Raw genomic sequence first — 27,593 nt, forward strand, 5'->3', positions numbered from 1 at the left:
AAAGAAGCTCCTGGTGTCCTCTTATTCAATCCTTAAATTTTTGCTTGAATCTCTATGTATAACAAAGAGCATTGTAGTTTCTCAACATTTATCTAAATACATGGATGCCCTAATCTACTCATTAATATTGTATTAAAGCATGACAAAGGTCATCATGCCAAGGATAAAGAGTTTGTTTGCTAACAGAAAAACAATTATCTCTTAGGAAGATCCACACTTTGAAGTCATTTTGTGGGACATGAATAAATTAAAACTAAGAAATTCATTACGTGCACTGATTAGGAATATGACAAAGTTAAATTATGTCTGTTGAATAAGGAGTCACTCTTGGAAAACGGAGTCAACAGCATCATGTCTATTTCTTGCAGTGATGTATGACCTCATAGAGATTATACCCCACTTGGAAATCTCTCAAACTTGACCTTTAATCCTCCTCGACCACTTGGTCACTTTTGCTTATCAAGAAAGCGAGAGTAAAATGAGGACTTACAAATGAGAATGACTATGAATCTCCAACTATACATATTTGCAAAATAAAGACTGTATTAAAACAAGTTATTTTTCATAACCAAGAGGTAGTATAACATAAAAATTAAAGTACAAAATCTAAATGCAAGCTGCTTGGTGTGAATTTCAGCTCAGCCATTCATTGGCTGTGTGACCAGAGGGTAGTTCACCAGCCCAGAAACCTTATAGAAGGTTTCTCTTCTATAAATGGATAATGACAAGAGGAATGTTGTGGAGATTAAGTGAAAGAATATGTACAATAATAGCACTTAAGCAAAAAACAGAGGAAGTGACAATTATTTTCTTGCTTTATAAATCTGGCTATATGCATTAATGTGTAAGAAAATACAGCTTTTATTTTTCTGTTGATTTTTTTATTTGTTTCTGGAATCCTAAATTTATGGTGCTTTAACAATTCTTTTCCTTGTTTCCTCTGCACTGGGTTCATAAGGGATTCCATCCACTACATAAGTTTCAATGAAAATGGGTCTGAATATGCCTCCCATGAAGTGCTTTGTGGCTGCCTAGATCTTCAGCTCGAACCTCCATGTCTTAATAGATAAATGGACAAACTTACTCCATCACACCTGAAACTGAAAGCTCCAAACACTAAAAATATTATTTTTTCAAAGACATTTAACTTGTTGTCCCTTAAAGGTACCTCTGCTCTCTCAATTATAACAGCCCAAACTTTATTATTATTGGGTTGGCCATAAAGTCCATATTTTTCCCCATAAAATAAAACACACATTTTTTTCATTTTCACCAAAAAGTTTATTGATTTGAATATTTTGAGTATATCAGCTATCTCCTATGAGGTATAATGTTGATTGTTTTCAATGGTCTCAATTTGACCACTGTTAACTTTAACTGGTCTACCCGACCATGGAGCATCATCCAGTGAGAAATCTCCAGCACAAAACTTAGCAAACCACTTTTAACACGTTCGATCAGTCACAGAACCTTCCCCATATACTGCACAAATCTTTTTGTGTGTGTTTCAGTTGTGTTTTTACCTTTCTTAACATAATAAAGCGTAATATGCCAAAAATGTTGCCCATTTTCTTCCATCTTCAATATTAAAATTGCTACACAAAATTCACCAATTTTGATAAATTTTTATTAAATGCACGCTGATATGACAGCTGTCACAGTATAACCTAACAAAATTGTTTCAAATGAAGCTAAAGACAACTAAGTGCTACTCCAGCCCTCTTACAGAAAAAAAACAAGCGAACTCTTTGGCCAGATGAGTAAATTACTGTCTCCCTGTGTACTACATATAATATATACTCAGAAAGTTTTAAAATCTCATACAGTCTATCTCCCCTAAAATTCCTCACATTTGTCTGCTTCTTGGTATCCTCTTTCCTAAAATCACAATATTTTTCAACCCAGACTCCTTTCCTCCATTATTTTTTTCCAGTGCTATGTCTAAGCCCAGGCATTAGGATTTATCTTGATGAGCCATGACATCTTTCTTCCTTTCAATGAATTTCAGTGGATACCAGCTACCTAGTGAGTGTCAAACAAACTCCTCCACCTAAGGTTACCTTTCTTTTACTCCTTCCACATCACTAATCCACTGCAGACATCTTATGACCCCAGAGTTTTAGTTCCTTAAGCAAATTTTTACCATTTCAACTTCTAGATGCCAGCTTATTTTCACCTTTCAAAATACAGTGCTCCTCCTGCACTCTAAACAAATCCTACCAATATCAACTTCCCCCACTTCCAGAAACTGCCTGTGTCCCCAAAACATTGTGTGAGGGTTCATAGTGTTTCACAGGCAACAAACAGGAATTTGAGTACTAAATGTGTTTGGAAATTTATTAAACCTTTTTCGAGTCTTTACCTTTGTTTTTGTTGTGAGGAAAATACAAACTTCATATAACAAAACAGCATAAAAACTTTAAAATGGAGAAAACATGACCAGACACTTAGTGAGTTCTCAATAAATATTGAATTTGTCATACGGCCACTAGTGAAGATATCACTTAATTTTTAAACATATCTCTATAAAGTTATAACTTTGTTGAACATAAGGACACTGATTTGATATTCTTATTTATCTCACATTTGTCATCTCCGTGCAGGTTCTTACTCAAAGCCAGCATTTCATAAAATTACATTAAATGTCTTTGTTTAACAATCATTATAATAGTTCACATTATAATTTAGATGATTTTTTAAACATTCTGTGTTTTTTCACTAGAAGTTCATTGAACTTAGTTCGAACTCTGATTCCGACCTGCATCAGTGACATGAGAGGATAGGAATGCCTGACCTGTAAGCACTGAGGTTAGCCTTGTGCGTGAGGACTCCTGTTCATTGAAAAAATGCATGATTTTTCTTGAAAACAATTCCAGGAAATATACTGCTATATAGATTGGGTTATATCCATCCAGAATAGTATTGAATGTCTGCTATATCCATTGCTTTATCCAAATTTAGTTTATGAGTAATAGAGTCATACAAAGTTTACTAACAGGAAAAAGTAATTGTTTAGACAATGTTCCTCCTCATTGTATCAAAATATCTTACGCATAGTTACCTTGGAGATGGAATAAAGAAAGGTTAGTTTTGAAAGCATCCTTCAAAATGTTGAAATACACAAGAAAAAATTTTCAACAGGACTTCAACTTACTATTAAAATATTTTATGTTGTATGCCTTGCATTATTGTACTTTTCTATTGTCTATTTTGTGTGCTGCTACCTTCTGAGCTATGAAGCAGAATATAATTTCAAGGAAATATTGAGGTTATATGAGTCTGAACTGAGTGCAAAAATGATTAGTTTGGATAAATATTTTATTAAATGGCAAAACCATTTAATGTGCTTTTATTACTGCTATGTTTCTTCTATGAAGTTAGTTTTAATTCTAGAGAATAAACATTGAGAAGTTAGTTGGAGAAGCTTACCCACATCAGCTCAGCATTGAAACAGAGTAATGGGAAATGTCAGACAGGCACAATGCCACTATTTGATTACTCACAAACAGAAACCCTAGAAATTGATGGTCTCTTTCACATACTGTTCCTTAAAAATGGATATAAAGTAAGTTAAATATATATTAGATCTAAAGTAAGTAAACTCTATATTAAATTTCCCCACAATTTTCTTCCCTACTATCCAAACATTTCAAATTCCCCTTTTATCACTACAGCCCAGAAAACATACTTTGCAAACTGTAATGCAAAAATGTAAACCTAAATATAGCATAATGAATAAATCATTAATGATAAAATACTAAGAATCTGTAAAACATTTCTAATCATGACCCAGATGAAATCAGTTTATTACAGCCTATCATTCCCTGCGATTGCAACAAAAATTCTAGACAGATTACAAAGAATGTCTGGCTGCATTCATTCTGGAAAGTCAGCAATAGCTCATGAATAGGGAGGGAAGTCAAACTTGAAGAAAAGGTCATGACTGTTTTTTTCCCCTCTCTCCTTTATCTCCTGGCTTTTACCTAAGAGTTCAAGTAGAAGTAGACAATAAAAATTAGAAAGAAAATTCTGTTTTTCAAAGCAGAAGACTGAACAAAAATGACCTCTGCTAGCTGGAGAGTGGATTGGGAAGAGAATTGCCTTTTTTGTTCCCTGCCTCACCCCTGCCCGGAAGAATCCTCAGTAGTGAAGCTACTCTAATCCCTTTGCAGGGTGTCCAAGACTTTGGGAAAAACCATCCCTATGTCCAGAGGAATTTAAAAAAAAAAAAAAAGGGACTCCAATAGTCCAAAAGTATGAGAAGGATCACCACTTTTTTTGTCCCTTTTTTTACTCTCTGCTTTGCCAGAGAATAGCCACAGCATGGCAAGACTGCACACAAGCGCAGCAGGCTAAAACCATAGCAAAATATTGTAGCATACGGGTCAGAAGACTGGGAAAATGGGCCTCAGGGACCCAAAGAATGGTTGAGAAATTGGGGAGGTGAAAGATGAAGACAGGGATGTCCAAATACTGTATTTGAATGGACAAAAACATGGGTTCATCCAATCTGTGAACTAAAACTAACAGAAGAGACATCAGTAAGCATGATAAAAGCTTTGACAATTGAATTACTGTTTACGCCAGCACCTAAGTACCAGGCAAATCCCTGAGTGAACAGGCACAGAGAAACTCAAACAGCACAGTGCAGACTTTGAAACCTGAACTGACTTTAGAAGCACCGCATACAGAAGGCAAATCAAACATTTGATCTAACCTAACCATGCCAACCTCCCGCTAAAACAAACAAGAAAAAAAATGTACAATAAATCTTCAAAGAATTTTAGAAGGACTCAGATTTTTACAATGTCATATTCAAAACCTCCAGGATATAATCAAAATAACTTTACCTGGAAAGAAGTGGGAATATTGGGCCAGCACCTTGGGAAAAAATAATAATGCCAATCCCAAGATAACTCAGATGGTGAGATTTAAAGCAGTCTAATAGCATGAACCACGAGCCTATGTTAATCAGTGTCAATACTAATAGAAAGAAACTTTCAACAGAGAAATAGAAACTACTTATAGAATCAGGTGACAAGTAGAAATACAATATATGAGAGAGAAGGCCCACTGCCTGGGCCAATAGTAGACGTGGGAATGAAGAAGGAAAAACTCAGTGAATTCAAAGATGAATCGGTAAAAATTTTCCAATCACTTTAAAGGCTTTATTTATTTATTTTTAGAGAGAGGGGAAGAGAGAGGGAAAGAAAAGGAAAGCAACTTTGGTGTAAGAGATGTCAACTTCCCCCCCTGTGCAACCCCCCCCCCCCCACAACCCAGGCATGTACTCTGACCAGGAACCAAACCCGTAACCCTTTGGTTTGTAAACCAGCACTCAATCCACTAAGACATACCAGCCCGGGCTCTAATCTTAACAACAGCAGATAAAAGACTGAACAAAAGTAAGCAGAGCTCAGGCACCTTTGAGACAATAACAGAAAGTCCAATAATTATTAATTATTATTCCAGAAACAGAAGCTAAAATGAGTGTTGCAGAATAAGAAAGTAATTAAAGATAAATGGTCTGAAACTGTCTCTCAAAATTTAAACAGAGTTTATCCTTCTTTTCATTTCAGGTAAAAGTCTGTCAACCCAAAGGCCAGTCTTTTGTTAGTAATGGAATGCAAATATTGTACCTGGCTAAAATAAAGACATCTTTTCTCAGCTTCGTTTGCACCAGATGTGGCTATGTGACCATGTGCTGGCCAATGGGATGAAAATAGATAGGATTTCAGTTACTTCTAGGTAATGTCCCTGCAATGAAATGACATGTGCCTCCTTCCTCCATTTTTCTTTGATTCTCTGCCTGAGGTGACCCTTTTAGATTTAAGATTAGATGCTAATGATATGAGAATTAAAAAGTGTCCTGGGGGTGGGGGATTGGGGAAGAGCCAAAAGATAGAAGAAAAATGGACCTCAACAACATGTACTGTTAACCAAGGACTGATACATAATAGAGAAAAAAAATGTTTGAACTATTATTCAGTTGGGACTTTGTTATAGGAACTGTATATTTATCTTAACTAATATAGGATCACAGCTCAATTACAATTCAGACATTCCCTCAGAACAATATCAAAAATAGGCCCTCCTAGATATTTTCTATCACATGATTTTTCTTTACCTATCACCAACTCAATTATTTTAATGTATTTATCTATATATTATTTTATGTATATAGTACTTGGATTTTCCTAAGCATGGAATTCATGATCTTGTACTAGTGTAAAAATATCAAAGAGTAAGTGAATTATATTATTTTAAGATTTTCCTCCTGTGGAATTAATTTCTTGGCTTTTTATAATAGCTAACCCAAAGAAATGATGGGGAATATCTGAGATTAAGTATTATTCAGTTGTTTTATTAATTCATTACTTAATATAGTTTAAAAGAAGATATAATGCTCAATTTAAACTTTAACATTTGTTAAAAATAAGCACAAGCTGAAAACAAAAAGGTACAATATTTAACACTGCAAAGAGTGAGCTAACTATTTGCATTTGCCATTTGTACAAAGCATAACGGACGACAGCTCATATTTTATTTAGTTCTCCACAGATGGAAGAAAATTAGTGTCACTAAGTGATAGGTGGAAAATAATCCAACATTAGTGACAGAAAAGATAAATAGTTTATTCCATGTCTTTCTCAAATTTAAAAAATAACCCACCAAAACTGTACTTTATTAAACAGTAGCTTCTTAAAATGAATTTAATCTGGTAGAGATTAACAATTTAAAGAGCAATTGTGCATGTTAAAAGTAGATTTAGCTAATTCATTTCAAATTTGGCTTCTATTTACCTTTTAAATTATATTTTAAATTTAAAATTGAATTTTGACAGTGATTAACTTTGTTGTTGTTGTTACTGGTGCCTTTTCATTTGCTTTATTTTTTGCCTGCTCTTTTTTTTTCCCAGAGGCAAGTATGCATTGGTTTGCCTGAATTAGCAGCTTTCCATGATTAATTACTTTAAACCCATTTATTTATCTACTGTTCAGAGGAATGCAACTCTGCTAGAGCAATCATGTTTTACAGAAAGACTAGAACTCTTCCTCATGTCCAAAACTATTCTTAAAACTAACAAATAATGAGCCATGTTACATAAAAGTATAACATCAATACATTGAAATACCGATTTAACACTAAAATAGTAACTGTATGGTCCCTGATAGGTACAAGTTGTGAAATAACTCTTATGGGCAGGAGGAAGAAAGAGGTTGGCAGTGAAAAACAGGAGTTGTTCCTCTTATGACTTCATGTGGCTGCATAAAAGGAACCACACCAGAACATGTAGGGCCAACAAATAGTGTTAGCTGTTTCTCACATGTCAAAAACTCCAGAAGCTGATGTCCAAGAATGTCTAATTAATTTAATTGTGTCAAACTACATCCGTACTTTCATCTTTCTGCTTCACTTCTCTTGGCCTGTGATATTTACCCTCAAATTTTTTCCTCAAACTTAAGCCCCTATAAAAATACAATGGCTCAGTATTTGAGATGTCATGACAGCATTTCAAGCAAGAAGAGAGAGGAAGTATACAAGAAAACTGGGAGCAATTTTTTCTCTAGAAATTATCAGACAGCCAGTTCTGTCTTTAAGGAAAGCTGGGAAATGTAATTATTTGGCAGGTTACATTGCCCATAAAACAACTTTAGATGTTATTTAGAATGAAGAAAATGGAAAAGAAAAATTGCATGTTATCTAGTTAACTGATCATGACTATATTTTTCCAGATGTCTTTGCCCTGCAGAAAATATGCCTGTGGGAAGTCAAATCATTTGAGGAACACACTCTGCCACTTACAAAGCCCTCTTCCTCTAAAACATGATACTGAAAGTTAAAAGCATACATTCTAGCACCTCGTTCTTCTCCCAAGTTTCACTGAATTTATCAAGATAGCGTCTACATTGCTTAGACTACTCAGTCCATGATCAAGAAATTTTAAACATTCAACATAAGATTGCACAACCAGACATGAAGATCTTTTTTAAAGCTACAGCAATTAAGACAGTTTGGTACCGTCCCAAGATACACAAATAGACCACTGTAACAGAATAGACAATGTAGAAATAGTTCTACATATTTATGGTCACTTAATATAAAATAGAGTGTTATGAAGAAATGACAGGCTTTTTAATAAATGGGATTCTGTTGCTAGGGTATACATAATTTTAAAAAAAGGTGAATCCTGACTTCACATCAGTCATAAAATTCAATTTCAAGTGGTTTGTAGATTTGACCAGAAAAGATAATACAATAAAACAACTTTAAAAAATCTCCATGTTCAAATACATATGTTTTATATTATTAACTTAGATAAAATTTCAATATATTTTTTTAACTGTGGAAAATTATCACATTATTAAGTAATAAAAATTAAAATGCTGTTTATCCCATTTATGGATACAAGTCATTTAACTGATGAAAACATAAATTAACTTCAAAAGATGCCAAAAAAGAAAATCTGAGACATGAAACTTTTGATCTTTTATGCAGTATGTGATGTTGATAGTAAGGAATTCCCAAAACAAAATATGGTATTCTTGAGGAATACATGCATGCCTATATACATAGAGTCTATTTTGTGTTGTGTTTGCTGGCTGTGGATGTTGACAGTATATGGTGCTTATAAAAAATGTTCAAAGGGTTCTTCTTTCATTCTCTTTATCTTTAAAAATGTTCAAGTAGTATGTGGTTCTGTTCTTTAATTTTTTATACTATTAAACTATAAAAATGTTTAATTCTAGTGCATTTTTATAGTTAGTGACTTTAACAATTATCTGTTTCTTCATTTTTTTATTTTTCAGATTTTTTATTGTTGTTCATGTACAGTTGTCTCCATTTTACCCCCACCACTCACCCCAACCCCAGCCATCCCTGCCTCCCACCCTTGATCTTAACCCCCTATGGTTTTGTCCATGTGTCCTTTGTGCATGTTCCTGAAAACCCTTCTCCCCTTTCTCCCCATTATCCCCTCCCACCGCCTTTCCGATTACTGGTTATTGTCAGTTTGTTCTTAGTTCCAATGTCTGTGGTTATATTTTGCTTACTTGTTTGTTTTGTTGATTAGGTTCTACTTCATTTCTTCCTGAATAATGAATTTGTTCAGTTTTTAAAAACATCTTTTTTGAACCAAATTCAAAATTTATAAATTTTTAAAGCGTGTATTTCATAGAACTCTATATTTACCTGCCTGAGCTTAAGTAAAATTATCTGATAAATCCAGTAAAAACTATTTCATTTATTATTTTATATATTTGTCAAAAAACTATATATTAAATAGCATCTGAGTTTTTGACTATTAGTTATTTCTTTTGTTTTTCTAAAAAGACAGACTTATTAATATTTTATTATAGAACAGAGTTTTCATTAGAGAACTTCTAAAAGTTAGGAGTCATTTCATTCAATGGACTCATATTATAATAAAGAAATCTTAAAAAACAAATGTTTAAGTCATTTATTGAGAATTATATAACTGCTATGTTTATCCTTCAATCCTTGTTCAGAGTTTTCTTCTACAGAACAAACACAGTAAGACCCTCCACAAGATTTGTTTCTTAGAAAAACACATTGGATTCATACCCTAGAATTTAATATCTGTGTCTTGGGCAAATTGCTTAGTCTCTGTGCCTCATTTTTTCACCTTTAAAACAAGATAATAATATGCTACCTGCTTTGTAGTGTTGTTAACAACATTTGGTAAATAATTTATTCAAAAAATTATTTTTTTTCTGAAGAAAGTTGAACCAGAAACCTGTGCTTTAAGATCTGGTCTATATTTCATATAACTTAATTTTATATATTCAAGCTACACTGTCCTTGAGTTGAATTTTATAGCAAAATTCACAGCTGGATTTAAAGAATACTTGAAATAAGATTGTTTGTATCTAATCTGAAATACCCAGTGTAAGATATATGGACAATTATTATATTTGTATCGCCTCATGTATTTTAATCTACCACTTTATTATTGAAATCAGGCCTAGCATTTGAGATTGTTTGTCAAGTGTCCCCTATGAATATTCAGTTTATCTCTTCTCTTTAAAGACTCTATTTAAATAATAATAATAATAGCTTCCTAGTCTTTTCCTGGTATTCTTTCCTTTGAACATCCACTTTATCTTTGTTCCAGCCCAGTGTTTGTTACCACATCAATGAGCCTGCTTGGTTGACTTTCCATCTTAATATAACTAATGGGTCACTGTTTATGTGTTTTTCTGTTGCTTTTACTAACTTCTCTGCTTGCCAATTGTGCTGTTTGAAGTACACATATCATCCATCTGCTGCAGCATTTTGTATGCATGTCCCTATTGTTATTAATTCTAGTAATTGCACGCTATTTATTGAATTTTGTTACTCAAAATTAGTCCTATGTGTTAGAGAAACCTGAACTACCTACAAACAAATTGTTCTAGATTCAATATTTTGCTCTTAAAGCTTGTTGGTAAAATAAAACATTTGCACTTTTAGTTTTCTTTGAATTTTGGCCCTTAAATGAATCTAATAAGGTTTTCAATCCATTTATCTTGTCAGAAATTAGCTTTTTTTGTTAGAAACATAAACTATCTTTTCTCCCCCTTTGAAAACAGCACATTGATGATGATTTTAAAGTGGATTGTATAGATTATGTGGGGGGAAAAAAAGCATAGTCCAGAATCTATTGAGCTTTAGTTCACTTTCCACTGCTTAACAGATCTAATAGCATTGAGCATATTATCAAACCTCTCTGAGTCTCAATTTTCTACTTTGTAAATTTCTAAGTTGGCATTTTAAAATCATTCCCATAAGGGAATGGTGGCTTAAATTGTATGAAATTTGTATAAACAAATGTGCAACAAAGTTCCTGCAGAGTGCTTGAAAAGTTCTCCTTTTACACAATAAAGAAATTAGACTAGTTGGCATTAGATGTCTTATTCTTATAGTCCTTCCTGGCTCTGGTGTGGATTTTATATTTTATAATGTGGATATATTTATATGTTTTCCTGCTTATGCACTAATCTCCTGTCTCTCCAACACCTCTGTTTCCCAGAATTCCTTTTTTGTAGCCATTTTCAGCTTTCAGTCACAAGTCCTCAGGTCATAATTAAAAGCAATGGTCAAACTTTGACCAAAGGCATAAAATTTATGGTATTTCTGATCTGGGTATTAAAAATTAAATCATCTCTTCATCTACCACAAATGGATTGTTCTCTTAGAACATAGAGCTTTGGCTTTTGAAGCCAGACCTAGGTTTGGATTCTGGATCTATTTATCATTTCAGCAATATTAGACAAATCACTTATGCTTGGTGAAATGTTTTTATCCTCACTAAAAAGAAAATAATAAAATATATCTTTCCTTACCTTCCAAGTTTCTGTGAGAATCAAATATAATAATGTTCTGCATTTTGTACATTAAAAGTGCCAAAAACATTAGTTATATTTATTTATATGCCATTATAATTGTTAATTACCATAAAAGCAGAAGAACCTGGCCATGAAGATTGCCCAGCTCTGGTGACCATGGCTTCAGAGAAAAATAACCTGGAACCCTGAGCCATGTTATGTATAAACCAGTGTGTTCAGAGAATAATGCAGGAAACCTATCTCTGGGGCAAGGAGATAAGGAGCAAGATAAGGCTTCACAGCCCTTGACCTTGAGTACCTGATTTCAAGCTCTTGAGACCTGTTGCCCTAATGCAGGGGACCAACCCGTCTCTAGAGAGCCCCGATTCTAAGAGTGTATAAAATAGTCCACCATAGTTGGATCTTAAAAGGTGGTTAGTGCTTATTCTGATCCATTCAAGCCACTCAAGCCACTAAGACTTGCCTAGAAATTACCGGAAGGAATGTTTTAGGAGCAATCAATCCATAAAATTTAAGATAACAAAAACTCACATAATTTATCTAAACAAACCTTTCACGGTAGGTGCTTAATTCAACTCCTTCCCTACCATTTCTCTTATTCAATTCTACCTAGAGGCAGGGAAATAAACTTAGCGAGAAGAGAAGCAAGCCCAAGTCAGCCCATGGGCACTAACTAGCGAAGCCTTGGGAACTCGCACCAGAGCAAATGCCGTGCGGCTGCAGCGTGGGGCTGGTGCCGGCAACGGACATGTACCTGTAACACTGCATTTGCCTCATCTAACTTAAGCAGACATTAACAGAGCTCTTAACTGATTAAAAGTATAATCTGGGGCAGGCATAATTAATGAAGGAGTGGACAATGTTTTTAAACTAAAACTAAACTAAGCAGTTTAAAAACTGAGCAAGGAAAATGAAGACTGGAAACAGGAACCACCAAATGTGTATTTAAATTCTACTGCTTATATTAATTATGGCCTCTCACCACCCCCATGTTCCTGTGTCCTAAAAATTCAGATCTTCAGGAGATAGGTGTGGTAGACCAAGCCTAAATCACTTAGGTGACCCCTGGTGGTCCAGGAGAAGACAGTGAATATACGAATCCTCCAGTTTACAGACTGATGGTGGCTCCTATCTCCTACCAGGGCTACATACAATGGGGGTTGCCTAGAGGAGAGACTGATATGCTAGTAAAAGGACCCCAAAGTGACAAATTCCACCACACTGCCCTAAACCATGGTGTCTCATAATCTAATTCAAGCATGTTTACTCTAAGCAGAGGTTCTTAAGAATTTTCTTAAAATTATGATCAGTAAATGAGCAATGCTATAAAACACAGCTATGCAGGACTGTAGTTTTGCCAGTACCCTGGACAGGGAGATAGACAACCTGCTGGGCTATTGCAGAAGATAGGGTTTAGTCCTTTCTATAGCACATGATGGGTGTTCTTACTACACTCAGCTGCAGGCCGCATAAAAGATTTAGTCAGCTATTGCACGAAAATCGCCTGCTTATAAGTTTCTACCAAAAACCAAAATGCCACTTGATGATTATCCACTTAGGAGCTGTGACAGACACTGTTACCTATTTTCTCAAAAGCAATTCACAGCCCAACCCCTACTCTTTGCTGCTACATCTTACCTTTCATTTAGGAACCAAAAATGTCAAATTCACATTTTGTCTGTCCCCTGCATTTCACCTAGGGGATGGACAAATGATTACCTTAATGGTCAGTGAAATTTCATAGAAAGTGACCTTGGGAAGCTTTTTTTTCCTAATTAAAGGAAAGTAGTGTGAAAAATAAAAATGAGCTTCCCTCTAATTCTGATGTGATATTGTAAGTTGAGGCTGTGCCGCATAGATTTGCTGCAGACATTCACGTACCTTAAGAAGAACAAGAAGTTAGTCTTGGAGAAGCTATCCCCCACTTGGAACAGCCTGAAACCACCAAACTCTGGAATGCTTGTTTCATGAGGAAACGGTTTAATCCATAAGCCATTTGGTTAAGTTTTCTGTTAGGTACAAGCAAAAGGATAATAACAGATAACTAATTTGAAAATGAGAAATGGTACAATTAAGAGATTCTAAAACAAGTAATTGGAAGAATAGATGATACAGAATTGAGAACTTAACTATTCCAAGCTGGAGAGTTGGTGATCTTTATGAAGTGGTAAACCTTCTGCATACTTTGGGATATTAAGTTGCTCTTGAATCTTAGTGTTACGAGAAATAGTAGGAAAATCTAGAATATTAGTATTTGTGGTTTATTTCTTAGAGCTTTTGCTAGATCCTACAGAAGATAGAAACCTAAATCTGCTGAAAGGAAGCAATGAAAGAAGGAAAGAACTATGAGACTTTATTAATGGAACTTCCCACCTTTTGCCTTAATTTCTTATGTGTTAGTGAGTCTGAGCCTATTTAAATAATTGGGTTTTGGTCCAATTTTAAGATGGCATTAGTGTCCCATCTATTTTCTGGCTCACAATTGGTTCCAATGGTATCCAAAGCAATGCTGCCTTCCAAACTCGCCTATACTCATGCTTGCCTTTTAAGGGTTCTTCAAAATATTATTATTTTTCCACTGATAAAACACTTTGAACTAATTATATGAATTGCCTGACTGTAATGCAAATTAATCTATACACTGAGAAAACAGATGTCCTATTACATTGATAAAAATCATTGCTTAAAAAATTCAAACATAGGCATTATAAAATAGTAGTTCAAGTAGTAATGTGACTCAAGGTAAATGCATGTAATATAAGATAACATATTTTTACACCAAAATTAACTCAAGGGGTTAATAAACAAAAACTTATCACTAACAAAAGAAGTTACACAACTTTCAAAGAACTTTTACAGGAGTTTGATTTACATGTAACTCACCATATATGTTATAAATTAAAGTAGTTTTTGTTTATTTTTCTGTAGGTCAAAAATTATTAAATCAGGGTTGGCAGACTTTGACCTTCAAATAAAATGCTTGCCTTTGTAAATAAAATAATACTGGAACACAGCTATATTTTTATTTGTTTCAAATTGTCCATTGCTCCCTTGCTGGTAAAATACCAAAGCTGAGTGCCTTAAATTATAGACAATAGGTCTTTAAGCTTAAAAAAATTCCTCTTTGTTCCTAAAAGGAAAAGTATGCCAAGATGCCAACCCCTGCCCTATGTATTTTAAAAGATGAATCAGTACCTGTATTTAGGTGTCAAAATGGGTGTCTTTAGGGATCAACTAAAACTTGGATCTTAAGATCTGTTAATAAAAATCTAGCGATTAGAAATACAAAACTTAAGGTATGATTTTACAGAAATTACAAGTGGAGCTTTCAACTTCCTCTATTCCCAAACTCTAGTCGCTCCCTTTCTCACTCCAAATGATTATAGCAGTAGATAGAGACATACCTGTGGCAGAGACAGGCCAGGTGCATATGGGGGCCACCCAGGAAGCGTCAAGATTTACCAGCCTCAGTTTAGTTAGTTTAGGGTCACAAGATTAGGTTCTGGCCAATGGAATGGGAATAGTATGCTCTTCCAGACGTATTCTTAAAATCACCAATATAATTCTCTAGTCTTCCATCTCCCAGTCACATGGCTGAAAGTACAGGATGCTGAGTTAGTTGTCAGAGACAACTAATGGAAGGGTTCCTTAGTGACTGACTGAAGGAGAGCGAACCAAAAGAGCTTCCCAACCCACATTAGGCTGGGTGAAAGTATTAAGAAAAAAAAAACAGCCTTTATGGTACTGAGCAACTAAAATGTGGAGGTATTTGTTCAAACAATTAGTGTACGCTGCCTTGACTAATATACTATAAAAAAGGTTTTAATTAATTGAATAATTATTTTTTATATTTAAATAAAATGGGTTATTCTCTGTCTCATTTTCTGGTACTTCACTTCCAACACATTTGTAAATTTTTAAACACATGCAATCATTTTTCCATCTCTTGCTTTATTTCCTAGTTTTGCTAAAAATTGATCCCATTTCCATTTTGCCTGTACTCTCCTCTCATGTTGACTCAGTTATAAAAATTGCCTGTTTTCCTTAATGATCTGAGCATATCTCTCATACAATCTTTACTGCATGTTTTTAGATGATGAATCACATTGCTATGAAGTAAATAATGATAAAAATAAAATTAAATTAATTATCAGCAGCATTAAGCAAACTTCTGAAAAGTCATTTAGTCTTTCCCACTTCAAAGAATTTCTCACTGACTAACATTTCCCTGGCCTGATTCCACCTGTTCCTTCATTTTCCCTTCCTTCTCTTCTATTCTTTGCTCTTCTCAAGTAAAGGAGCTCCTTTTAACTTTTTCTGCAGAAGTGTTCTCTTTGCATAGCTTAATTTCTTTCGAGATCATATTAATAATCAAACACAGCTATTAGGACGTGTTCATAAAGAGAGTTATGCAATTGGCAAAAATTCAGCAAATACCACTTAAAATAATATCTTTTTCTTCTCCCATAGATAAAATCTCTCATCTTCAAAACCCAGTGCCTACCCCTTCACTTAACCTCTATAATCTGTAGACTTTCTCCAAGGATTTTCTGGCATATGTTTTAAGGACATGTCTGGTACATAGACCAAAAATCTTTGGATGGTAAAATACATAAAACCTACCCGTGTGAGGGATCCAGGCCTTGGGATTTCTGGTTATTATGTGACCCTTCACTGAGCACTCATATAGGAAGTATCATGTTGCCTTTCTTCCCAGCACATCTCACATGATCCACATGCAGTTTAATACCACCCAATTCTTAAATCTATGCATTTTAAGATCAAACTCTGCCATTCAATTTCTTATGTAGTGGCTGTATTCACTCTTTGAATGGCTAAGTGATCAAGGGTAGGGAACATCTAAGATTATGCCTACATTGCATAGAAATTGTGAATTATAACTATTTGAAACAAAAAGAAAAAATGCTAAATTACAGACAAGAGAACTAAGTTGGGTGGAAAAGTAATCTTTGCAGCTAAGACTTACAAAACAAAAAGGAAGCTACATCAAACTTATACCGAGCCTCAGAAATATCCTGTATTTGCTAAAGCCTAATGTCCAGAGGGCCAGGTGTGGCTAAAACTCCTGACAGAGCCACACTACAGTTCTCTATTGGATTCTGATGCAGGCTGGCATAAAGTTACATTAATTGCTCGAGGGCTATATAACCCTTTTAATTGAGTTTATTGAAAAGTGTTTTTGAGAAATGCCTGTCCAACTCTGGTGAGCTGAGTAAGTTAAATAAAGCCTAAACACAGCTTTTTCCATCTCGAGGATCCAAGTTACTCGGCATATTCTGGATCACAGTGAGACCCCAGAGACAAGAGTCAACAAAACAAGGCCATAAAATCAGAAAGGCATTGAATGCTTGGATTCAGGACTAGACACAGGGTAAATGAAAAGAATGCCTTTAAAATGCTCACTCTCTGCAACACAGCAAAACCAATTTACATTTTGTTGAGATTGCAGAGGAGGGACATTGTGAAATGTTTTTAGAAAGCGAAAAGAAACTAAAGTATTTGCAAATTCTTTGTGTATTCATTTGTTTTCTAAAGCTCCCTCCCTATACCTGTTTCCAAGAACAAACTTTGGGCCTAAATCTTAATATTGGGATTTCTTTTTAAATCATATAGCCACCTAAAACACGGCTATGACCCTTCCCCAGCCTTCACTAAGTGTCTTTGCCAGGAAAGGGCCCTAAAGTCCCCACTTCGTTAACTTCATGCCAAATATGTCTCTTCCTATTTCTTAGAAAGTTTCATTTTATTGACCAAAAATTAATTACAAGAGGGTTTATAAGAAATTAAATCTCAAGTGTTAGGCAAGCATGTTTTTGTTCTATTTTCAAAAATTCATAATAAATATTTTGTGCTCCATTATTTCCAAGTTCATCTTATATTTGGATATTTAACCTAACTATATCTCACATTTATCCCAGATAACTTTATACATATCATTTCCTGAAATTATTGATTTGTATTTATTTCAGTGTTTTGTTTTCTCTAGGTCTAAACCTCTATTTTCTTCTTGTTTTGAAGCCTAGTGCTGTACAAATACTATTCTAACTTGTATCTCCTCCACTTTAAAAATTATATTCCCTAACTTGTATTGACAAGTTGATACTTTCTTAATATTTATAAGCAATAAATATTATGTTTCAAAAAAACCTTGGCCACATGTATACCAAGGTATTCATTATCTTCCCAACTTTTATGATGACTGTCATTTTTCTGATCTTTCTGTTCCTATTATCCTTTATTTCATATGGACCTGTAAATATAAACTAGTTCCTTATCAACATGTAAAATAAGTCTGGAACACTGATTTATTTAGACAGTTTTTGGTGACCATCAAAAAAGGTAAATGCACATAAGTGTATCCAAACACAGGCTTGGCTGCCTGCCTCAGTGAAAGCCAGCTCACGAGACAGGTGCTGGTGAGAAGGGGAAAGCAGTTTATTCAGGTGCCGACCTCCTGAGAAAATGGGGACTCTCGTCTCCAAGCCCGTCTTCACATCTCCATTCCTGAACTCTCCATAAACATGCGGCTTATTCTCAGGTTGCACATTAGTTACCAATGCATCTTTTCCAAAAACACCTTTAACAGAAACCATGTTAAAAGAATAAAAGGGTGGGTTACATAAGTGGTTACCCACATAAACACTTTTGGAAGCACTTAATTAAAAGTAGATTTTTCTAATTCTTAAATTTTTAAAAAATCAAAATTCTTAAAAATTCTACCCTAAGGGTTTGTAGGTTTCCTCCTACATTTTCTTCTAGAAGTTTTTTTTTTTAGTTTTTTTTAGTTTTTTTTTAGTTTAGAGAGACATCAATGTGTGGTTGCTGGGGGTCATGGCCTGCAACCCAGGCATGTGCCCTGACTGGGAATCGAACCTGTGATGCTTTGGTTCACAGCCCATGCTCAATCCATTGAGCTATGCCAGCCAGGGCTTGTTTTTGTTGTTTTGTTTTGTTTTGTTTTGTTTTGTTTTTATAATTACCCTCTGATTGATACTCTGATTTTGTTCACACTTCATTTTTCTGACTTTAGTTTTTTACCTATGCTTCCTTTAGCTACTTGGGCATACTTGAGGCAATTGTTTTAAAGGTTTTGCTTAGGAAGTTTGACCTTCTGTAGGGATGACTTCTGTCAGTTTACTTTGTTCCTCACAATGGGTGTTTACCTGCCTTTGCCTGTTCCTTTGTATGCCTTGTGCTTAATTTTGGTTGGAAACTAGACATTGAAATCTTATAATGTAGTGACTCTGGAAATCAGATTCTCCTCTTTCCACAGGGCCTGCTCCCTATTCAGTTGCTGAAGGCTACAGTAATCTACCTGTTCTGTGACCCCACGCTATTCCTGTAAAGACAGCATGCCTTGTCATGTACACCTGTCAGTGTCTCTGCTTCACTTCTTGTCTTCACAAATGCTCTGATGGAGATATCCTTGAATGCTAGGAGTCAAGTTGTTTTTAAAGGAGACAGTCTTTGCATATGGGATGTGTGACAGGTCACTCCACACTAAGCCAGGCCTGTACTGAGTTTATGGATCAGCTCCTCATGAAAGCTTAGGGTCTCCTCAGATATCCCCTGAGGATATGTCTTAGCCTGGACATGTGCACAGCTTCCTGAGTCCGTGATGTAGCTGCTGTTTTTGAGTGTTCTAATTTCCCAAATAAGCTCTTCCCAGCTTTTGCTCCGGGATCTTGGGCGATCAATTGCTTGTTTTGACCATAATCTTTGCCCCCTGTCAGAGGACTATTAGCCTAGATTGCCGTGTTTTTAAGCAATGCCTACCACTTGAGCTCCCAGTAGGCAATGGAAAAACAAGCACCTTGCATTAATCCTAAGGAGCCCCCAGACAGGTTAGAACAGATGTGCAAAATAATATGCAAAGGGATTTGCTTTATTTCCCCAGTGGGTTTCCCCTGGAAACACAGGCTGCTACCACTTTAAAACCAAGCCATCTGAGACATCCACTGCCATGGTGAGGGGTGGGGCAAGGGCAGGTAAACACAACACAAAACCGTCCTACTATCTTGAATTTGCCTTTTTTCTTGATTCATCATTCGCTTGGCTGGTATAAACTTTTGACTGTTTTATAGAATTCTGAAAAATTTGGTTCTGACAGTTTTTTGCTTGTTTTCAATGTTTCTGTGACAGGATGAGGGCTACAGGCTGCCCTCCACTGTTTTGCCGTTACTCCTTTCATGCTCATTCTTGAGGGGGCTGTTTGAAATGCTCTGTGGAGAAGAACTGTGAGGCTAAGTCAAGTCAAGTGGGAGGGAATGTTGATAATGACTAGTGACATCTCTTATGGTTATGGAAGAACAGTGTAACAGCAAAAAGTCCACAAAGTCTGCAACTCTAGACAAGCCCAATTAATACTACATGACTTGGTAAACTACAGTCCAGGACAGGGCCATGAGGCCTGAGACACTACCCTAGCATTGATGGAAAGTGCCCCAAACTCTCCCCGTGCATAAGCATTCTGCAGAGAAGGCATACTGCTGACTCACAAAGACACCCATGTCTTTAAAGATGGAGTGGTGCTCTTAACAGTATAGGGTGGTAAATCAAAAGCAGGAATTGGCATCAGGAAAACCTGGGTTAAAACCCTGACTTTTACCCTTTACTAGTGTGAATTTGAACACTTAGTATAACTATTGGCTTAAGTAAGCTTATTTCTAAAATTGTTAATTAAATTTCTTTTTAAACTTGTCAAAAGTTTGTTGAAAATAGCAAGCAAAATATCTATGAACAGGCTTTGATCTAACATTGGTTATCACTACTATTACACTAGAGTAACATTAGTTCTAGCCTTAGGCTACCAAGAAGGTAAATGACAGGAGGTACTGAGGTTGCTCATAACTAGTATAACAGTGCTCATATATCTTGATTTACCCAAGAGGTTTCCAGTTTATGTCTATTATTCCAGCATATAAATATTGTCTGCTTTCAGGTCTGAAGTATCCTAACTTGGACAAATTAGATCTCTGCCTTAGGTGTGATGTTATGGACACCACAGTTTATCGATCTCCTAGAAAGGATACCAACAGCAATTTCCCAGTGGTTTAGCTTGAGAAGAACAGAACAATATCTTTAGACTGCAGGTTTCATAATAAATCATCTCCCTTCTGCTCATATCTCTTCCCGTCTCTCATTTTCCTCTGTGAGCTGCCTACCTCAACCACCATTCTCTTCTTCCTCCCTCATACTAGCAGAACCCAATTTTCAGATGGGCACATTGCCATAGCCTCTCTTGGAGCTCTGCCAACCAGATGACTATGATTGAACAATGGTATCTAAGTGTTGGGTGGAACAACTAGGAAGTCTATTAAGCAAGATGACTAAAGTCAGAGAAACAAAAAAAGGAGGGCCCTTCCAGTTTGTCGGCTCCATTTAATAATTTCCCTCTTGTGCTTCGTCACGTAGACATAATGATCAGAACCACAGCAGCCCCCTTGTGTCTTCAAGTGAACTTCAGCACGTGCACCATTCACGGAAATGGTGTGTAATAAAGAGAGAGGCCAGGGCTCTTGATGGCACTCTGGTCACACCCACTAGTCCTAGACTAGCACTAATATCAAAGAGAAAGCTAAATTCACGTGTGTGTGTGTGTGTGTGTGTGTGTGTGTGTGTGTGTGTGTAAGCCACTACTTTCTGGGTCTCTGTTACCCTCAGCCTATCCAAATTCTAATACACTACATGCAGAGGAAACACTGAAATATCAGAACCTGAAACATGCTTTGTTAAAGAATGAAATTCAACTGAGTAAACTGTCAAGATCTCATTGCCTTTATTCAGCGATTTATGAATTGAGCAGCCTCCAATCTAGCAGATAGAAAAGAGCTCTGAAGAGCTATACAAGGAAAGAGATTTTTATAGGCAGAAGGGAGACGAAGCAAGAAAGTTACCCTGGGCACTTGCTGATGGGTTAAAGCAGGGTTCCTTTCCTTACATGGACCAAAGGGAAGTCTTGGAACAAGGTCAAGTAACTTGAGCGGAGCAAGAAAGCACTGATTGGTTGTAGCTGGCCTTCTTTTTCTTGGTGAGCCCAGCATAAAACTTAGTTAAAAGTTTTGGTTTGCTGACATGGGGCTTAGCACAAGCAACCCCATTTAGGGGCTAATCTGGTTATTTTAACAACCCCAATATTGCTGGCTAAAATATTTGGTCAAACTGCTACCTGTCTTTCTTCGGAAAGCTAACTAAATGGCCTAAGGGAAAATGTGGACAAATTAGAATATTGTCTGAGCTGGCTGCTTCTTGCTGATTTCAACAAAGTTCTAGGATTGATGAATTCAAACTTGATCCAGTTTATCTCTAGGCAGAGATGCCAGGGAGGTATTCTCTGAGTCCTAAAATCTAAATGCATTAAATTTGGAGCCTTTCAAGATTAAAAAAAAAAAGAAAGAAAAAAACACAACCATCCTGTATTCCAAACTGAAGCACTTATAAGATACTCAGAAGAAGCAGCCATACCAGGAGATAAATCACTGGTCCCAAAGCTTTTAAAAAGGCTTTCCATTAATAGTTCTCTGTCAGACAATGGGAGGCAGGCTAGCAGCAAAAATCAGATTAAGTGTGTTGTGTTCCCACCCAAGCCTATTCTTTAAGTGGTCTCAAGGTACAATCAGGTTTTAAAACTACCAGATCTGGAAGCCAAAGGAAACCACAACTGTCTATTAACAATAAAACTTTAATATTACCTGAACCTACACTATGTTAAAAAATGGGCTTTCAAATCTTTGCAGGCTTCAAGAAGAGACACCCTTTGTTGTTGACAAGAGAAATAGCCATGGGGGATCATAGTAAAGAAAGAACTCCTTCCCATGTGTTCTGAAGCACAGCGCCAAAAAGGAGAATGGCAGGAGAGTTTCTCCAGAAAGCAGAAGTAAAACAAGCAGATAATGTAATCAACGAATCTATTCTACCTCTAGGTTAAGAAGCTTCACTATTCCTACCTAGTAGGATTTCATCATTTTGATGGGCTAATGATTTCAGTGTTTTCTACTTTATACATCTCCTAAATGGAATGTGTATGCTATTATCCCCCTTTTTTCTTTTCTGGGTATGTAGCAGGCACGTAATTGTCTTTTAGTTTATTAAGTCACCAAACAGTAAAGAGCTACTGGACCTGATGGAGAATCAGCAGTCATCCAGAGACCCTGAGCTACACGAATAGCTAAACAAACCTCATGCTGCAGCTGTGATCATGTGACTGAGCTCCAGGCAATCGGCTGTAAATGAGATGTTGAGTGTTTAACTAAATTTCTTCAGAATACCTGGGTCACTTCTTTTCTTACTCCATTCTAATAACTGAAGTGGCTGAAGCTACAGCAGTCACTTTCGATCAATGAGTGCCATAACTAAGGATGGCCAAGCAAAGAGCTAGAAGACAGGAAAGGACTGCCACACCACCTCTGGATTGCTTATTTTAGATTATTTTATTTGAAATAAATCAGATAATCTTCTGTTAAATCATCATTACTTAGTGGTTCCTATATGTATGTATTTTTTAATTACTATTTTTTTCTTATTCTCAGCCAAGGATATGCTTATTGATTTTTTTTAGAGAGAGGAGAGGGGAGGGAGAGAAAGAGAGGGAGAGAAACATTAACGTGTGGTTGCATTTCACACACCCCCTACTGGGGACTTGACCTGTAACCCAGGCATATACCTTGACTTAGAATCAAATCGGTTACCCTTTGGTTTGCAGGCTGGTCCTTAATCCTCTGAGACACACCAGCCAGGGTCCTCCTTGAATTCTGAGCTGAAGAAACTAGCCCATTCTTTCCTAATCTGCCCCCTCCCTACATGGCTGTCATTCAAGGATAGTACTATCACAGGGGCAGTTGCAGAAGCCCCTTTACCTACAAGAAGACTTCATTATTGAGTTCTGGGCTTAATCTTTGGGGGTCAGCCAGTGCCTTAGGTACTTGGTTGTATTCATCCATTAATATATCCACTTATTCATTTTCTTTCTTCACTCACTCATTCCTCACTAACTTCTACTTTATGTGGGGTCCTTTGATAGGTGAATTCTAGAGTCATCTAAATTAATTTAACAGGACCTCCTCTTCAGAAATTTAGTCTATTGGGGACACCATGAAGCTGTTGCCAGTCTTGATGCCCAGAGAGCAGCCCAAGAAAGCAACATGGTACACCTCGGTTTTCCATGGAAACAGCTACTATCCCTGGACTGGCCACAGCTACTCATATTTACCCCTGGTTTGTGATGTCAAGAAAGGAAGATCTTCATCACTGATGGGCTGAATTCAAATGGGAGCTTCTCAGATGTGTGCCCCATGGATCTGGCATCTGGGTGTTTGGAGGCAATGACCAGTCAGGAAATCAAAATCATCTACAAGACCTAAATTCTAAAAGTAGCATCACACTAGAGATGAACATGCCCAACCCCACTATGGACCAGAACATTGCACATTACATCAGAAGACATTGAAAACCAGCTGTATGACTTTGATGGAAGAGAGTGAGTCACCAGCACCTGCAGGTTTGAATCTCTGTGTGTCAGTGCAAAACTCAGACCTGGTCTCAGCCCAAGATCCATTGGAAAACATAATTTTCCTGGGGTAACAATGTGATTGTGGCAGCATGGACAAAGCCCTCCATCCACAGAGGCTTAACAGGTGCAGCATTCTATGGTGACCTCTGTTGCATTGGTGTCAATGACATGAAATTGCAGAATGTTGCAATTTCCCACAGGTTGCTAAAACATTTAACTGTGACAGTGAGAAACATACATATATCATTGGAAAATGGCTCTCACCAGAGCACTGGACACAATATGCAACTATCGCATATCAAAGAAGCATGGGACTGTGCTTAAATTTGATATCCCCTCCCTCACTGTACAGTTGGACCACCCCATGGATATCATTCCAAAGCCTGCAATGTCTACATCTGGGAAAGAAGATTCAGTTTGTCTTTCTCAGCTGTATGCCTCAGCCAGGATTCTGCCGACAATCCAGGGTTCGTGACGCACATGAGGAAAATTAGACTGGCATACAGTTTTGCTCTGTGTCAGTAGAATGAATAAAGAAGGGAAATATATAATAATTACATTATGACTGTAGTTGACTAATAAAACCCATATTTTATTAAAGAAAAAATAATAATATAAATGAGTCCTAAAAATGTAATGTATAGCATGGTGAATAGAGTTAATACTATAATGCATATTTCAAAGTTAAGATATCAGATCTTAAAAATTATCATCACAAGGAAAAACAATTTGTTATTCTGTGTGGTGATCATGTTGTAATAAATACAAACACAGAATCATCATGTTGTGTGCCTGAAGCCGATACAATGTTATCTGTCAATTATATCTCAATTGAATATATATTTAACATATTTGATTTAATATGTTAAATATTAAATGCACACACAAAATCAATATATTATTAATATATATTAAATATATAGTAAATAAAGGAAATATGCTTCAGTAAATAGATATACTTACTATATATTTGTATATTAATATATGTATATGTTAATATACATTTGTTTAAGATATATTTGATATATTTAATATATTACATATTTAACATATTTTATGCATTAAAATTCATCATATTTATATATTGTATATAAAATATTAAATGTCTATAATTTACACACATATTTTATATATCTAATATATTAATAAATTAAGTATATTTAAATATAAATATATACTGAAATTAATATATTATTAATTAGCATATGCACTAAATAAAGGGGAAATGTGCCTCAGTAAAAAGAGGTGCCTCGCCCCAGGTTAGAAGTCTGTCCCTGAGGCCAATCATCGGCAGTGACTATTGGAAGCGGTGGTACAGAGGCTCAGCCCTCTTATTTAAATTTGAAACAATTGAGAAGGGCCATCACAGATCCAGAGCTCTGTGTGTGATCTGTTGAGACCCCTGCTTCAATGCACTGCAGTTTAACTGCCCCCTGCCCACTCTTATTTTCCTCATCCCTCACTTGAATACTTCTCAATAAAACTTCTTGCATGTAAATCTCTGTCTCTAAGCCTGTTTCCCAGGAAACACTAAATCAGACTTCACTTATCTGTTCAATTTAATGCAATTGCATTTGTGTGTCAAATACGTACATACAGTGTGTACACATTTATAGAAAATGGGATTAGAATTTATTAGGTTAGCTTTATTCGAATTTTCAGCCACTATCATAAACCATCAAGACTAGCCTATAGAAAAGAACTAGAGAATATCAAATCTTTAGTTGCATATTGCTATGTAGCAAACTACTCTAAATGTACTGATTTTTACAAAGAACAAGTTGTATTTATCATGATCCTATAGGTTGGCTGGGCTGCCCTTCTGCTTGACTCACCTGAGCAAACTCATGCAGTTGTATTCAGCTGGTAGGTCACCTGCTATCTAGGCTGAATGACTGAACTTCTCTCTCCATGTAGCCCCAAGGCGACCAAACTGAACTTCTTCTCATGGTGGCCTCAGGAGAACCTTCCAACAAAAATAATCCACATGCAAAAGCACTTACCAAATAGACTTATTTCACATTTGCTGATGCCCCATTGGCCAAAGCAAGTCACATGGGCAAGCCAATGTGAAATGAGTCAATGTGAAATGGGATCACGCAGGGGCTCCAGGGCTCAGGAGTTGGGAGGTATGGTTGCTCTTTTTGTGTGAGTGTGCGCACATGTTAACTTTAATATAGTGCTTATTATACAGAAGATGCTGTTTTCAGTTACACACACACACAATTTTCTAACAAAAATTACCCTATGAAGTTCAAATTATGCTTATTTCTGATTTACTAATGAAGAACTTGAGGTAGGGAGAAGTAGGTACTTTAATGAAGGACATAGAGCTAAGAAGTGGAGAAAACAGGATTTAAATCGTGGTGGTTTGATTTTGAAGATCATGTACTCACTTACACTGCAGTTTTATCCCTTCCTTCCATATCTTTTACCCCTTGCAGATGGGGTGGAAAGGGTGGTAGGAGGGCAAGGAAGGAAGATTGAAGGAACTTTAGAGATTATTAAGCATTTTGATTTACAGATAATTTTGAGATCTACAAATATGGGACAATTTCCCTCAGAGCATGCAGTTAATTAAAGGTAAAGCTCTTTACATTATGTGGCACAGTCTTGGCTTCAATGTCAGAACATTGTAAAGGTTAGGAATACTCAGTTTTATAAAACTACAGATGAGGCTGCATATATTCAAACTGCCAGATCATGAAAGGTAAAGATGAATTCCTTTCACCAAATTAAAGAGCACCAGGACTAGAGGATGCCCAGGGTAGCGTAAAAGATAAAAGGGACTTAGGCTTTGTACTTTACATAGTTGGTAGTAAACATATGCAAGTCATTACCCCAGAAGGTTATAGAGTCTGAAAATATAAATAGGTTCAGGAAGGGCTTAGATAAATTCATGAATGAAGTTTATAATGGGTTACCAAAAGGAAGTTAAGGATCACAGATGCCCCAAGGTTCAGGTGTAGAGGGCAAATAGCATGTTTTCCTGAAAAACATCAAAGAAGCTATGCTGGATCTCTAAGAATTGATGTGACTCAGTATGACAGTTATATTCTCATATTCTTTCTGTAAGATCCTCGATCCATGTAACTCCATTCATCTAAAGATGTGATTAGACCTCATTTATTTTACAAACATTTAAGAAAAAATTATTTCTTTTCTCTTCCATCAACAAACTACCAATGTAATTTCCTTCATAGATTTTATAATACCATGTAAATTTATTTTCTGTTTTCCAAATTCTTTCCATTATTCCATTTTTCATATCAAACGTTTTCCTCTCTTTCTTATTTCAGCTCCCCTAAATTTTTTTCCATTACCTCACTTTCATCTTTATTAATCTCCTCCCTCCAACTTCCTTTCATCTCTCTAACCATTTACCTGCAACTCTCTCTTTAAACTTTATGACACAGGAAATATGTCAATAATTTGGTTCATAATAACTCTCATCCTTTATTATTATAAAATAAGAACATGATCCAGTCAAATCTCAAAGTGATAAAAAATAACTTTAGAAAAATTATAAATATTACAATAACATAAGTACAAGAAAACAACAGCAAGTACATATGCCAATTTTCCATTAATATAAGCAGTTTACACTGAGATAACATCAAAAATGCTATAACAGAACTAAAGTGATAGTCATATTAGGTGACCCTCGTAGTAAATCCTCGTAGAATATATTGGTTCTCTGTATTTGGAAAGACATA

Source organism: Phyllostomus hastatus, unplaced genomic scaffold (genome assembly GCF_019186645.2).
Source record: "Phyllostomus hastatus isolate PE091 unplaced genomic scaffold, TTU_PhHast_1.1 phas_contig_29, whole genome shotgun sequence".
Taxonomy (NCBI): Eukaryota; Metazoa; Chordata; class Mammalia; order Chiroptera; family Phyllostomidae; genus Phyllostomus; species Phyllostomus hastatus.